Here is a 15155-nt window from a genome sequence, read left to right on the forward strand (position 1 = left end):
AAATCCATTCTCTGGCATTTCTACTAACTGGTAGTTGCTCTTCTAGGGAAGAGTGCTGTATGAATTTGCCTTCATCTTTTGAGTATCTTGCTCTGTCTCAGTTTGAGACTGGTGAGATTATTATAGAAGAGTACTTTGGGCAGCAGTGAAGAAAAGTATTTTCCTGATTAAAAGGAAGAGGGAGAGCTGGAGACATTGGAAATTGCGCTTTTAACTTTTGCCGCTGAGTTAGAAACTATGAAATGGCATATTAAAAAGTGCCTTCCGAGGTGCTGCTCAGGAGAAAAAGAACCACAGCATAGCGAATCCACATGATACAAATGCATTTAACAAAACTTTTCATGCATTCACCTTAAGGAATTGGAACTATCATTACATTTTCTCTGTCCAAAGATCGAAGTACCTATGCATGAGAGTGATCAGGCAGCATACTCATTCAAATGTTGCTGTGGGCAGTCACACACTGAATTCTACACTTCTACTTGTATTTGGAATAAATGAGAAGACAAGTGTATGAGCAAAGCTTTGTACATCTTCACCAGAGAAAAAACAGCAAGCAACATTATACTGCTAGAACTTGTTAGAAGATTGATGTCAGCTGTCAACACTCAGGGATTATTTCAGAGATAGCACAACACTAAAATTGTTTCATCTTCACTGAAGCTCTGTAAAAGTTTGTAATGAAATCTGAAACCCACTGGAATACACCAGTACTGAATACTATTATTCATGGGCAAAAAAGGAAGTGTTGGTGTTGGTTTAGGGTTGTGAGCAGTTTTAATATATATCAGTATAAGGAAGATGCTGAAATCATCATGTGATGCTGAGATCCAAACTGAACAATGTTTCTGTGGAGAAAAGGGTTAAGTCTGGCACACTAGGATATGAAATGCATGTTAATTGGGATTTAGCGAGGCAAGAGGTTAACTGTTCCATTTACTTTCACGAGCCAAGAATGCATTGTATAGTCTTAACACCAATACTGAGAGATATTTTCCAATGTGTAAATCATTTAATCCTACAAAACTTTTCAAGGGCATTCCTGAACACCCACTAGTGTCATCTGTGATGCTAAATAAATAGCCAGGCTACCTGAAATGAAGAGCATGTCTTTTATTGATTGTCTCTATACTCAACTCAGTAACAAGGCTAAAGTCTCACATCAAATCTGTTTCTCCCACAGAGAGCCAATGATCACAGTGTTGTATACATTTGCACCCTTTGATAGTCATCAGCTCCATACATCTGAAAGATAAAAACACTCCAAGTGTTGTTCCTACCATCCCCTGGGAGTCTTCTGCCCTGAAGCAAGCTCACAGATCAGAACTTAACTTACTCAAGTTGACAGAGTAATTACATTGTTTTGTTCATTCCAAAAAGCCAGATAGACTGGCACAATAAATTAAGAGTAACTAAATGAGATCTGATCATTTTAAAATTGCTTAACTTAGCTCAGAGTGTGTGCAAATTGGCAAAATTCAATGGATAAATTGTCTGAAAGAAAGAAAAGTAAGATCTGTAAGACACCTGTCCAGCCACTTTCTCTTATTTCCCTCTATTTCCATTCCTTCTTCCATCAAGGCACAGCCCAAACCTGATCCTGTCTGTCTGTTTGGGCAGAGTGGGTTTTCCTCCCTGCAAAGAAACCAAACATGGTCATTTCTTTTGACAGGGAGAGTTCAGTCAGAGGCTAGTATCAGGCAGGACAATGGCAGAATAAAGCAACAGGCCATCCACTCAGCTGTAACTCCCTGGCATTTCACAGTGGACGTCTGCTGCATTCCTTATGTTGCTGTTCATTCACCCTTCAAAGGCACGTGTCCTTCATTTTTTAACCAGAGCATGCATTTTAGAAGGCAAATATACAAACGTCCCTTGCAGTCTATTTGGCTGACACAAAAAAAGCCAGTCCTTTTGAAAGACCTTTAGATCTGGTTCAAAGAACACTGAGGTGAAATGAAAACTGTCATCAAACTAAAGAGGCTCAAGAAAATAACATTGAAGACAAGCTGAGTATTAAAAGAATGACTTAAAAGGAACTCCAAACAATTTTAAAACTTTTTTTTTCTCTTAATTTACTTTTAAATTTTTCAAATAATTCCAAAAAAGGAAGTTAAACTAAGCATACAGAAGGCAAGCTCTCCTTTATCAGCTCTGGTGAAGGACCTCTACTACTCCGATCCTGCTGCCCCATTTTTTGCACTTTTGCCAAAGTGGACTGTGCTAGCTGTGCTGAGTAACTTGATGATTCCGTGTTGTTACCAGCCTCCATTTTCAGTTTGCTTCATGGCATGCAGTATGTAATGGTATTTTAAACACATACAGTACTTCCTTCTGCAAAACAGGTTTTGGAGGGTAGTTTAGATGAGTAATTGAGTCAGTTTTAGGTTTCCGTAGCATTCAGTATGATGTAATTTTTCTTTGGATCTACTGCTAGGAAAAAAAGCATGAATTAATTTAGTCAGTGAGACATAATGTTGGATATGTCTAATGAATGAGTGACAATGATTTGACACTATCAGTTTATCTTACCTTTATTAAAATGCAATGTGATTTATTTTCAACACAATGGTAAATGGGTAAATGTAAAATCTAAGGTAAGGTAAGTGTTCAAACTCAAAATGTGGTTGATCCCCACAGCTGCAGAAGATCACACATGCACCAATCTTACAGATGCCATCCATCATCCAGATACAATCTCATTAACAGATAAATGTGAGACAAAAGGACCAGGATGCCAGTTTATCAAGTTTATTTCAGCTGTTTTCTGAAGGGTATGTTTAGAATAAAACTTTGTGTTTGTACTTTTTTGCAGCTAAGAAAGAAGTCTGTATTTATGCTTTTATTTCACAAGAAAACTAAAAAATGGGTTCTTGTCCTGGTTGTTTAGCACTGGTTGAAAGCCCAGTCAAAGACATAATTAAAAAGGGTTGCAAGGTAAAATCACATAAAACAAGTACTCTTACCTCATCACAGATTATAAGCATCAGCACAGCTAGACATTCTAAAGGTCCAAATTTTTCAGAAATAAGTTGTACTCCCACCCAGAGGGGAGCCATGTGCCTGTTATTTGCATTCTGAGATTTGTTATAAGACCTATATATTCCCAGAAAGCATGTGATCTCAAGCTGGAACAGGCTCCAAGTTTTTTTTTAACAAGTGGAATAAACATAATTCATTTCAACTCTATCCACGTTTAATGTTAAAGAAAGTAGTGTGGTTTTCTTTCTTGCAAACTGTACAGTTAAGCTTGTGCCTGAAATTCTAGCAATGCCTGAAGAGCCAAATCTGAAGAAGATTATGGATACACTGCAGGCTTAAGGAATATCTACCATTACAAGCTAAGGATTCACTGTTCAGTGCAAACTTTTCATAAGGATCTTATACCACTAATTCATTGTTTTTACCCACTTTCAACCAAGCCATCTAAGCTGAGAAACCTACATAAAAACATGAAGTTACTGTCATGAAGAGTAAGCTGGGAAATAAAATAGAGAAGAAAAACAAAACAACCAAACAACAACCAGAGCAGAGGCAGGTACGGCCTCTAAACATGTGAGAAGCAAAGCAGCCACCAGCTGAAGCTTGCTTTAAGTAATACTCCTCTTTTAGAAGTCTTTTACCCCTATCAGAAGTACCCAGGTTGGTACCTTTCAAATATCAATATATGCCAAAGGAGCAGAATGCAGACACTCATCAAGGTTCATTACACCCTGCTGCTGATTCCAAAAGAGCTTCCTTCCCTATCCTGTCCATCCAGGTGGATCTCAGCCTGAGATTCCCAGGAAACACTCACTGTTTTGTCCTGATATCTACAGCATCAGTGGTAGAAACGTCACTCCCTGAAAGCAATTTTCTTATAAATGACCTACATAAAACAACAACAAAAAATCAAAATCAGCTCTTTCTTTATATCTCATTACGCTAATACACAATTAACCTGAGGATGATCCTGCAGCTAACACCCAGTACAGCAGTTGTAGAGGAAAGGGGGATGAGGATGCCTAAAATAATCCTCAAAGGAGAAGGAAACCTTATGCATTTATCCAAGAGAGCAAGAAGGATCATGTGTACAAAACAGAAGGATGAAGAAATGAATTCCTTGTCAGTGGATAAATCACAGCATTGAAAATCTTTAAAAAAAAGGGGAGAGGGAGAGGTATTTAAAATACGACTTGAAAAAAGAGCTTCTTAGAATATAACAAAATTAGTCTGACTAATAAAAGAGCTTGGTGTCCAATTTTACTGTAAAAAATTCTAGCATCAGTGTTTAATGGTTATTTCTAAGAGTTGTCAAGCATTCATGTTGTATTCAAACTATGAGCTGAACAACAGGTCTTTCGTACTCTCTCCATTAACACACAGTATACACAGAAATCTTTTACAACATCTGGAATAGTATGTGAAAAACACAACAAGTGTCACACATCTTTAAATCACAACAGCTGCCTGACCATCCAGGAGCTGCATTCCTGATGAGAAAACCATGTCTCTTTCAGGAGCATGTGTGTACACATGTGTATGAATGCACAGAGGGAGAAACACGAAAAGTAGCAAGACCTCTGCTCAGATCTGAGACCTACGAAAGTAGTTCAGCCTTAAGAAAATAAATGTCTTAGTCACATACTGGAATTTAATTTAAAATTTTCCTTGGAACTGTAGTATCCCTACAGAAGCCAACTATTTGTCAGTGTCACACAGAGAAGAGTGTGTATAAATGCAGATCATGTTATTTCATTGCTCTTTGGTTACAAAGGTTTCCAGTCTTCCTCCTTCTTCAGCAAAATGTTGCTAAATTCATATTTTTCAAGACACTTGTATGTTTCCTAGATTAAACAGCAATATAGGTAGCGCAAAATGCAGTTAACCTGTTGTTGGAGTAAGGCACTGATACAGAGTTTAAGCCACAGTTATTTCCCAGATGATATCCATCACTGGGTTTGGTTAAGAAATTTGGATCATCTGTTTCTTATCATACCCCACTGTTTAGGGGTATGATGAACTGTCAGTGACAATACGCAAGGCTCTTCTGAGGCCACTTTTCTTTTGCTACTGTGAAAATGATATTAGGGACAAAAAAACCCACAGAAAGTTATCTTTCCCTATTATGTGGTCTTTTTGCCCTTCCTTTTCAGATACATCCAAGCACATCCCTGCATAAATACTTGCCAAGCCATATATTCTCTTTCTTTTGAGTAATCTTTGATCATCCTTTGATGCTAGCTTGTCATTGGAGTCAACTACATACTTCAGAGGATACAGAAATGTTGTCTGTAGTGAACCAGGTAGAAACTGCTTTCAGTACTTACCTACGTAAGAGCAGGAGACAAGGCCAGTAACCCCATCCCTTTTAGGAAAATTGCATTTCTAAACTTCAACTAATGTAAATATACGGTTTATGAGAATTCATTTTCACAGGGTTGTGTGTCTTTGTTTCATTCCATCCAAGGTAACAGACGGATTACAGTTCAGATAGGAAACTGCTTGGAAATCTCTGGCTTTTAAAAGAAGCCAATGCTGAAAAAAAATTACAGCTAGTTGAATTAATATTGGTAATTACTGTCAAACAAAGTGATGACATGCAAGACATTTCTGACTAGCTGTGGAAACATTTCTAAGCTATTATCTTAGAAATATCATGAGTCAAATTTCTTGGCATGTCCAATTTCAGTGCACATGTAAAAAAACTAATGTATCTAGGCATAAAATTGCACATCACTTTAAATAGTACTGTATAACTGATGCACATCAGCTCTTCCAGTACTATTTTTTTTAAGAAAAGATTTTTTAAGATAAAACCTATCTTGAGAGCAGAATAATTAATTGGAAGCACTAGGATTCCTCATGGCAGTAGTTGCCCTTCAGTTCTCACTAGATATCTGCCCCCTTCATGCAACTCATTCAAGTAGAGCTCCTCATGGTATCCTCAACACTATAACCAAGAGCTGAGTAGGAATGAACATCAATCTGTTTTCCCAAACTGGCCGTGTCAGGGTCAGAATGAATTAGTGCTGCTCAGCTGGTGTGACAGATAGCTTGTGTTCCCATTACCCTGACCATATCTCATGAAAAGACAGTGAACCTCAGCCAGAGAGCTGCCAGCCAGACACCCTGAGAGGGACCACACAATGCCTGGCAGAATCCTTCCAAAAGGAAAGGATGTTCTGATTTTGTGGAAGTTAAAAGAAGATGGAAAGAGCAAATGCTGTACTGCCCAAGCTGCCAGAGCTGCTTGCTGCATCTGAGGTGCTGAGTGACCATGGGTGCAATTATTCCTGTGATTAACGGCACGCTATACCCTATGGCCAAATCAAAAGGATGTCTGTGCAAACTTCTGCTAAGAAACTGACTTCTCTGCTAAGCAATCTGGAAAGAAGTAGCTGAGGTAAATATCAGAGCTCTTGAGATGCAGTGGCTGTACCTCTTGCACTGTCTCCCTGCTCCCTGGAGGGCCATGGCTATCTCCTGTCTAGTGTAAGGCTGTGAGCAGAACAGTCCAAGCTCATTTGCCCAAGGCTTCCAGTCTTGGAAATTAGCTTAGGAACTTTTGCCTCCTTTGCACTTGCAAGATCAGGCAAAACACCTGTGAAGAGCTCATGGGAGTACTTCCTGTGGAAAGCCCCTGGCACTGGATACCCTTGATTTGAGTGACTGTGATGCAAGGAAGGCACTGGCACAGAAGCACACACATGTAAGGGTATATACTGCACTCTGGGAAATTAATTTATACTCAGACTTTGCCAGTACAGACAAATGGGTCAGGATTTATTTTCTCATTTCGGCTTCCTAGAAAGGAATAGACCAGAAAAAAAAAAAAAAATAAAAAAATAAAAAAAAAAAATAAAAAAATCCTAATCTTTTTCTAGGTTGTTTTTCATTTATTCTTTCTTCAGAATCTAAACCAGCTTCTTGGGGTAAGATACCTTGATGAAAAGATGAGAACTGGAAATCTCACTGAGATCTTCTTGCAGTTTTTCAGTGTTTATTCTGGTCCTATGAGCAGAGTCAACAGGAAGAGAAATAGGTGGACAATTTTTCTTTACCCTGAGGAAAGACACCCAATCACCCAATGGACATACTGTTAGCTCAGCTCTCAGGGACACAAGTACAACTTTGCTGTGGTATTCCATTCTGTCCTGAGTTCTTTTTGTCTTTTATTCTGAAACAGTGTAGTCATGCAAGGCAGGCTTATCACTATGAGTAGATGCTGAACATATCTGCACCCTCTGGCAGTCATCAGCTCTGTGCATTAAGCGCTCTCTGAAGGATCAAAACATTGCCAGTGCTGTCCACATTGTTCTGTTGGATTCCTCCTGCCTTCAAGCAAGTCACATAGCTGTATATATACAGTCTTCTAAAACGTATCCCCATGACCCATCATAGAAGAGTACATGCCTTCTAGTCTGCAAGAAAAAGGGAAGAAATGATAAACAGTCATCTCAGTACTTTAGGAGCTAAACAGTCAATCCCAAGGCTGGGCTGGAAGTAGTATCCCGAGAGAAATGTGCCAAACGTGAGCTCATTTCTTCTTCTTTAAGGGTAGCAGCCAGCCAGGGGGATTGCTGGCAGAGGATGGAGCTGACACCATATCACTTCAACACACTACATGCTGCGCTCCCTATAACATTTTATAACAGTGTCTTATAAAAATCAGATCAGTCCTATCTCTCACTCCAGTTACCCATATGAAAATATACACCAGGGGAGCAATGCGAATACAAGAGCTCTTTTTCTTGCTCTCGCAGACCCAAGTTATAACACCCTGTTGTATTTAAATCCTGCTGTACTGGTGTAAACACCAGGCATGGGTGATCCAATACAGAGCAGGTCCAAGCTGGCTCGACCTCAGACTTGTCGCCTAATTGACTCAGAACAGTTTTTGAGGCTAGGACTGGTTCAGATGCAGGATGGGTGAAATCACTTTCCAGAATTCGGAACCCACCCAATAGCACAGGTTCAAAAGTGCATCTTACTCTCAAAGACTTCAACTTGCACATAGGAAGGATGGGGGGCAGGAAAAGAGCTGAGAGGGGTGCAGAGAAAGGGAAGAAGACAAAAGGAAAACTGTAGTCTATGATAATGCCTAGTGCATGCTATACATTTTCTAAGAGCCAAGAAGTGAAAGCTGTATGCTGGCTCGGCTGTGTTTGTTGGCCTCAAGGAAAAAATGGCCCACATGTGGCAGGCAGCTCCAGCTCCATGGTTAAACCATTGTCTCCCTCCAGGACATGGGGTAATATGTTGAAGAAGTGCATGTTAGCCATTTTCCCTTGGTTTAGTGAGCTGACCTTAGGCTTCAGATATCCCCCCAAATTAAATTTCTGCAGAGGCCATAACATCTAACCATGAGTCATTTCATGTGCCTTAACCTGCACATGGGCTGGATTTAGAAATAGTGCTTTGGAAACTCCAGACTAGAAGACCTTGTCATGTAAACCTGCAAGGAATCAGGCTCCATGCTCCATGAAGCAGGTGGTAACCCAGCTGCCTTGGGTTACATGAGAAGATGATTAGGAAGAATTCAGGGAAGGGAGAAGTCTCCAAGGGCTTGTGCAATTTCAGATAAACACCCACAATTATGAAGTTTATTCAAAATAAATAAAGTCTTCTACTTTGATGGTCTGCCATCTCCCTTAGTTACCTAATGGAGCTGTCTATGTGTTTATTTTAATAACAAAGGGCCATAAAAAGGATTAAAATATTAAGCCTTAATGGAGCCAGAAAAACTGAAAGAGATGTGTTTATTTAAAAAAGAAAAAGAGGGAGAAGGAACAAAAAGAAAAAAAAGAAAAAGAGGAGACGGCAGACAGGTAGACAAGTAGAAAGGAGGGAGGAAGAAAGGAAGGAAAGGGCTAGGGGGAAGGAGAACCCAGAAATTATGTAGATGTCAGGGGGAAGTTCTTTACAGAGAGAGTGGTGAGGTGTTGGAACAGGCTGCCCAGAGAGGTTGTGGATGCCCCGTCCCTGGAGGTGTTCAAGGCCAGTCTGGATGAGGCCCTGGGCAGCCTGGTCTAGTATTAAATGGGGAGTCTGGTGGCCCTGCATGTGGCAGGAGGGTTGGAGCTTCATGATCCTTGAGGTCCCTTCCAACCCTGGCCATTCTGTGATTGTGTGTGAAAAATTTCAGAGATCACAAAACATTTTACTCTGTATTAATCATTAAACAATTAATCTCAAATTAATGTAGATGTTTCTTTAAAGGAAAATGCTCTCACAGAATCACAAAAGAATTGTGGGATTTGGAGGGGACCTCTGGAGATCATCTACTCCAACTCTCTGCTAAAGGTTCCATAGAGTTGGTTAAAAAGGAAAGTGTTCAGGAGGGTTTTATCTCCAGAGAAGACTATCACCTCTCTGGGCAGCTTTCTCCAGTGCTCTGTCACCCTCGCAGTAAATAACTTCATTCTTACATTTGCATGGAACTTCCTATGTTCCAGTTTGTGGCCACTGCCCATCATCCAGCTGCTCAGTACCACAAAAAAGTGCTTGGCCCCATCCTCTTGACAACACACTTTAGATATATATATATAGCTATGATAAGATCCCCTCTCAGACTTCTCCAGCTCAGCCTTTCCTCATAAGAGAAGTGCTCCAGGCACCCAATGATCTTTCTATCCTTCTGCTGAACTCTCCCTAGAAGTTCCTAAACTGGAGAGCCCAGAACTGGGCACAGTAGAGTACAGATGCTGCCTTATCAGGGCAGAATAGAGCGAAGATCACCTCCCTGGACTTGCTGGCCACACTCTTTTTCCTGCACTTCAGGATACCATTGGCCTTCTTGAAAACAAGTATAGACTTCTGGCTCATGGCCAACCTACTGTCCACCAACACCTTGGTTCTGCATCACAGAACTCTTTTCCAGTAGGTCAGCCCCTAATCTGTACTGATGCATATGGCTACTCTTCCCAGGTGTAGGGCTCTACACTTTATCCTTGTTCAAAAGGTTCCTCTCCGCCCAATTCACCAGTCTGTCCAGGTCTTGCTGAAAGGTAGGACAGCCTTCTGGCATGTTATCCACCTCTCCCAGCTTTGTATCATCTGCAAACCTGCTGAGGGTGCATTGTGCCCCTTCATCCAGGTCACTAATGAAGTTTTTGAACAAAACCAGACCCGATACTGAGTCAAGAGACTCTGTGCTGTGGTCAAAACCCTCTGAGTACTCAACTGTTAAGAGTTTGTAGTATTGACATGCAGGAATTTTCCAGGAGTACCAAATTAAATATATATTTTTTTCTCCATCATTTTAAATTGAGTTACAAAGATGTAAGAAATTCCAGGTTATAGGCAGTTGCTGCTGTCATTCTACCCTCTCATATCACACACAGTGAAAAAAAAATCATGTTTTTTTTTTCTCAGCAGACAAAATGAAAGACACATCCACATTTTGGAGCCAGTATGTTGCACAAAAGCCAGTCTTCATCTCTGGTAATCCACTTCCTTTTGCCCTGCTGATTACAAGCACTGATGTGTGGCCGACCCCATCACAAGACTGCTCAAGTTCGAATTAGCACAGAAGTGAATGTTGAAGTTTTCAGTTTCAGAGATTTGTGTTGGTTTACTTTTGCCTCCCCTTCAAATAACTTACATAATTCCTCTTTAAAATGTGTCCCTGGCTAGACCTTTTAAGAGAACCACTGTCAATAACACAGTAACTTGAAAATCTCCCCCTCTCTTTTTTAAACAGGAACTATGAAAGTGTCATATCCAGAACATATTCACAATCATAATCCATTCACATTCCTTTTAATCCAAAATGAAAAATGAAAGTACAGCCCTGGGCTTGTTAAGGGCATTATATTAGCCTCAACAACAGATGCTTTTAACAGTCCAGGCTTAGAGAAATACAGGGATTTAAGTCAGTCAGTCAGTATGTAAATAAATAAATAATTCACCAATCTGATACCAGCACCAGAACAGTAGGAGACCTTATTGCTTCCTGTATTTCTTTTCACTTTTGTTTCTGTTGATATAGCACAGGATCTGAACAACACACTAGCAAACTTCAAACAGGGACTGAGATTATATCCAACAAAGCTAGAAGGGGAAATTTGACACCCTTATAGTATATTCATATGGAAAAAAAATGAGTTATATTCATTTTATGGGACAGTTTTAATTTATTATGAATTGCATATAATTTCCTGTCTTGTTCCTTTAGTAGTCTTGGAATTTATTTCAGGATGTCTTACGTTATCACATACACTTCCCTCTGCCCTGACACCCTCTCTACTAAACTTGCTCTAAAAGGAGTCCCTGAAATGCAGAAGTTTCAGGGCAACCTCTAAAGGGTTGAAGCTTTGAAAGATATTCCATAAAGGCAATGAAGATGAAAATTGAAACTATGAAAATCGATGTGCTGAATAATTAGTGAACATACCACTTCTTTCTCTGCACAAATAGATGAAGGGACACGTCAGTGAGATGTATTCAAATAATTCACAGGTGGCAAAACTATTAAGACTCCTGCATATGCTTGCCTTGGAAGCAGAATAAATCCCAGAAGCTATACTCTCTGCTTTTTTTCCCCCAGTCACTCATCTATATCGCTTTCCAATTTCACCAGAATGTTAGCTACTTTAATAAGAAATTTGGAGAAGCTGGGCTCTGGCAGCAAAAAGAAAAGAAACTGCTCATATGCAAAATGAAATTCTAATCAAGGTACTTAAAAAAGAGTTGGGAATAAACTTAGGGTTAATAATGTCATAAAATGTCATCTCACTGTCAGTGTGAAGATGTTGATTTATATCAGTCTTCACTGTGTACATTCAGATTGAGCCACAACAAACAAAGCCACCAGTAAAGCTGTTCTGTTGAGAATATGATAAATTGGCCACTCAGAGGTTTCACTAAAGGATATTCATGACCAATACTTTCTGGAAGTATTTTAATTGCTCATAAACATGGCATTAAAATACCACATGTAAAAGCTCACAAGAAAAGCAGTTACAAAATAAAAAAGATTGTACTGGAAAGAAGGTGAAATTCAGTATACTGTCATTTCATTTAGATGAGGAAAATGAATTTATATAGCTGAAGAACTTGGTCTCTAATTTCATCCTATACTATGCTTATATAGATATCAAAAGTTTTTATTCTGAGAAGAGCATTTCCCACTTCCAAGAAGATGGGCAGAAACTTAAATGCTGGTAACTCCATAAAATGGTGGGAGAGTCTATAACAGAAGATAAAACGGTGCACACAATTATCTTGTAAGAAATGTCCATCTATTATTCATTTTCTTTCTGAGGTTTGCCTGAATATATACTTATGGCCTAGGAGATCACAGGGCTGGAGCACCTCTTCAATGAAGAAAGGCTGAAAGAGACTGGGATTGTACAGTGTGGAGAAGAGAAGGCTCTGGGAAGACCTTATTGTGGCCTTCAGGACAGAGTTACTCTTTATCAGGGAGTGTAGGGATCGGACAAGGGGGAAGGGTTTTAAACCATTCTATGACTCTATGTTATAGGACCTCCAACATCCAAAGCTAGTCAGCCATCTGTTAAGACAAGCCTACTGTCCATATGGTGGTATGAAAAGACAGTAATGCCCAGAACAAGTACCAACACTTCTTGCTGCACTTCATACCAAAGGATGGTATTCTGATGAAATTAGGTGTATCATGACAGCTTTTGATTAGTTGCTGTCTACTACATGAGAAGACTTCTTTTGTAACTGTTCCCGGCTTGGACAAGAACATTTATTTCTCCTTTTCCTGTTCCTCATCCTAACACCATAAATATGAATGATATGGATAATGTGTTATAAACGTATTCTCTCTGACCTAAATTTTCTAATTGTTTCTATAAGGGTGGTACTATTCTCCTTCCATCCCTCACATGACAGACAACAGACTGCCGTTTCCCTATTCTTATCCACATAGTTGCTGCCCACACAGCTTTGACTTTTCTTACAAGCTAAAGCAAACAGCTATGAAAAGCAATATAGATAAAAGAGTGACTGCAGGTTCAAGGAAGAGTTCCTTATTGCTGGAAGGCTGCAATAAGGTCTGCCTGCAGGCTTTTCTTTTCCAGACTGAGAAAGAGTAAATAAAGTAAGTAAAGAGTAAATAAAAGCAAATATAAAAAACTCTGAAGGAGAAGAAATACTAAATAAGCCCAAACACAGTGCTACATGTGAAGAAAGTGATGGATATGCAGACCTAGTTGCATGTAGATGTTCATGTAAGAAGCTGTGTCTTTCATAGACGTGAGCTGTTCAGAGTATGGTGGCATGGCCACAAAACTCAATGGTCAGAAGTTTTGTATTCCTTTGCATAAATAAAACTTAGGTTTGTATACCTAAGCTATGAATTTCAGTGGATTCTGTTTGATCTCACCAATAGAGGAGATCAAAAGCTAGTCTGCATACAATCTATGTACAAATATATATATGCACACTTAGGACCACGTACTGGAAAATCCTTCTCTACAGCTATAAATGTAGGAACAGATGAGCACACAACAGTAGATAGACCCATCTACACACAAAAGGAAAAAGTGTCATGTACATGTGGATATAAACAAGAAGCATTATATTCATTCCACTGGCTAATTGTGGTTGTGGTCATCCAAGACAGACACAGCTAGATAATAGGGGAATACAATGCCAAAGAGCCTGGAAGGAATGGACTATTGTATTTGACTATTTTCCATGTACAAAACAGAATAGAAAAAAAAATCCTCAAAAAAAAAAAAAAAAAAAAAAAAAAAAAAGACACACACAAAAAAAAAAAAAACCAAAAAACCCACACATGTGCTTTATTACAGTTCCTAGTGTTAGTTCTGTAAATACCACAAGAGCAACCAAGAGAGCTAAAAAAAGCCGCTGAAAAGATGCAAACAACAAATGCAAATGTGATTAAATGCCCTTCTGACATGAAATGATTTGACTTCAAATTTGGATGAACACACATGTCAATGGCTGGTTATGGTTTTGGCCACATTCCCTTTGAGTTAGACAACTGTGATTTGCTTGTGCTAGGCTTTTATTTTTAAACCGATAGAAAGGGAAACCTTTGGAATTGAATGCCTGTTCTCTTTTGTTCCTCTTAAAAGTGGTGTGCTAATATTTTCTTAGCATGCAAAAGTTCACAGAGCAGTGAACAAAATTCTCCAAATACCTGCTCAGTTTGGAAAGAGAGAAACAATCTTTTCAAGTTACTTTCAATCTGATTTAGTTTTTCAAGACAAGTATCTAGGGTTATATTCTTAAAAGTATCTCTGACAGTACCCAGTTGCCATTTATGCCAGGAGAACAAGATGCCTGGGCATGGAGCAAATTCTAAGGCAGATAACAACCGAACTGCAAAGTCCACAGATCTGTCAAGCAACAGTCTTCCACCACTCAATGAAAATGATTTCTTATGAAGAAGAATATGTGGAGTACAACATTTCCCCAGGTGGTCTTCCTTGAAGTAGACTATACTTGCTGGCTAACAAGACATTACTCTTGATGTTGCCTCTGGACTTGTCCATCTCTTTAACATTATGTGCACAGAGTCTGGAACAGTGCAATGTCTGAGCTATGCAACCTCCTTATAGGGGCAAGAACACAAAACAAAAGAAGAACCTTTCTTTATAGCATCTTACTGAAAATACAGAAGTGTTTCATAAATGATTGCAGGATTAATCATGTGAGTAGCTGACCGCAAGTCTTACTGCTTAGAAGTTCTAAGAACTAGAACACTTCTAATGATGCTGCTGGAGTACCTCATGACTAGAGTCTGCTCAAGTTGCTCCCTATAGGCAAGAAAGAGGTTTTAGGGACACACAAGACTAGAGAAACAAATCAACCCAGGCATAGATTTCCATAGCTCTCATACTCATTCCACCTACTTGACTAAGGGCTGGCATCTGTAGGGCTAATAGACATGTTTATAAACCCTATTCAGTGCTTACTTTTTCCTCAGAAACATCGATGACCCATACCCTGTATGAACTCACACTGCAATAAGCTACAGTAGCAATATGGTTATCTTACAACTAATCTCTGTCTCTATCCAAGCTAGGAGTAAAATTCTGGCATGTTTACCTAATCTCCTGCTGAAAGCAAGTAAAAGATTTCCCTGACTGTGGAGGGAGTAAAAGAATGGCCTGATTCAAAAAAGAACGTTAAGCTTGCTTCACATCACTATTCTTAAGGCACAAAGAGATTTG

General features: G+C 39.3%; 1 protein-coding gene across 1 annotated transcript in view; it reads right to left on the reverse strand.

Moving 5' to 3' along the window:
• ADAMTSL1 (ADAMTS like 1) overlaps nucleotides 1–15155 on the reverse strand; it is a gene marked incomplete at both ends in the record, with an annotated part of 386370 nt that overhangs the window by 145426 nt on the left and 225789 nt on the right. The gene's annotated exons all lie outside the window — the stretch shown is intronic.

The sequence above is a fragment of the Tetrao urogallus genome (genome assembly GCF_951394365.1).
Source record: "Tetrao urogallus genome assembly, chromosome: Z".
Taxonomy (NCBI): domain Eukaryota; kingdom Metazoa; phylum Chordata; class Aves; order Galliformes; family Phasianidae; genus Tetrao; species Tetrao urogallus.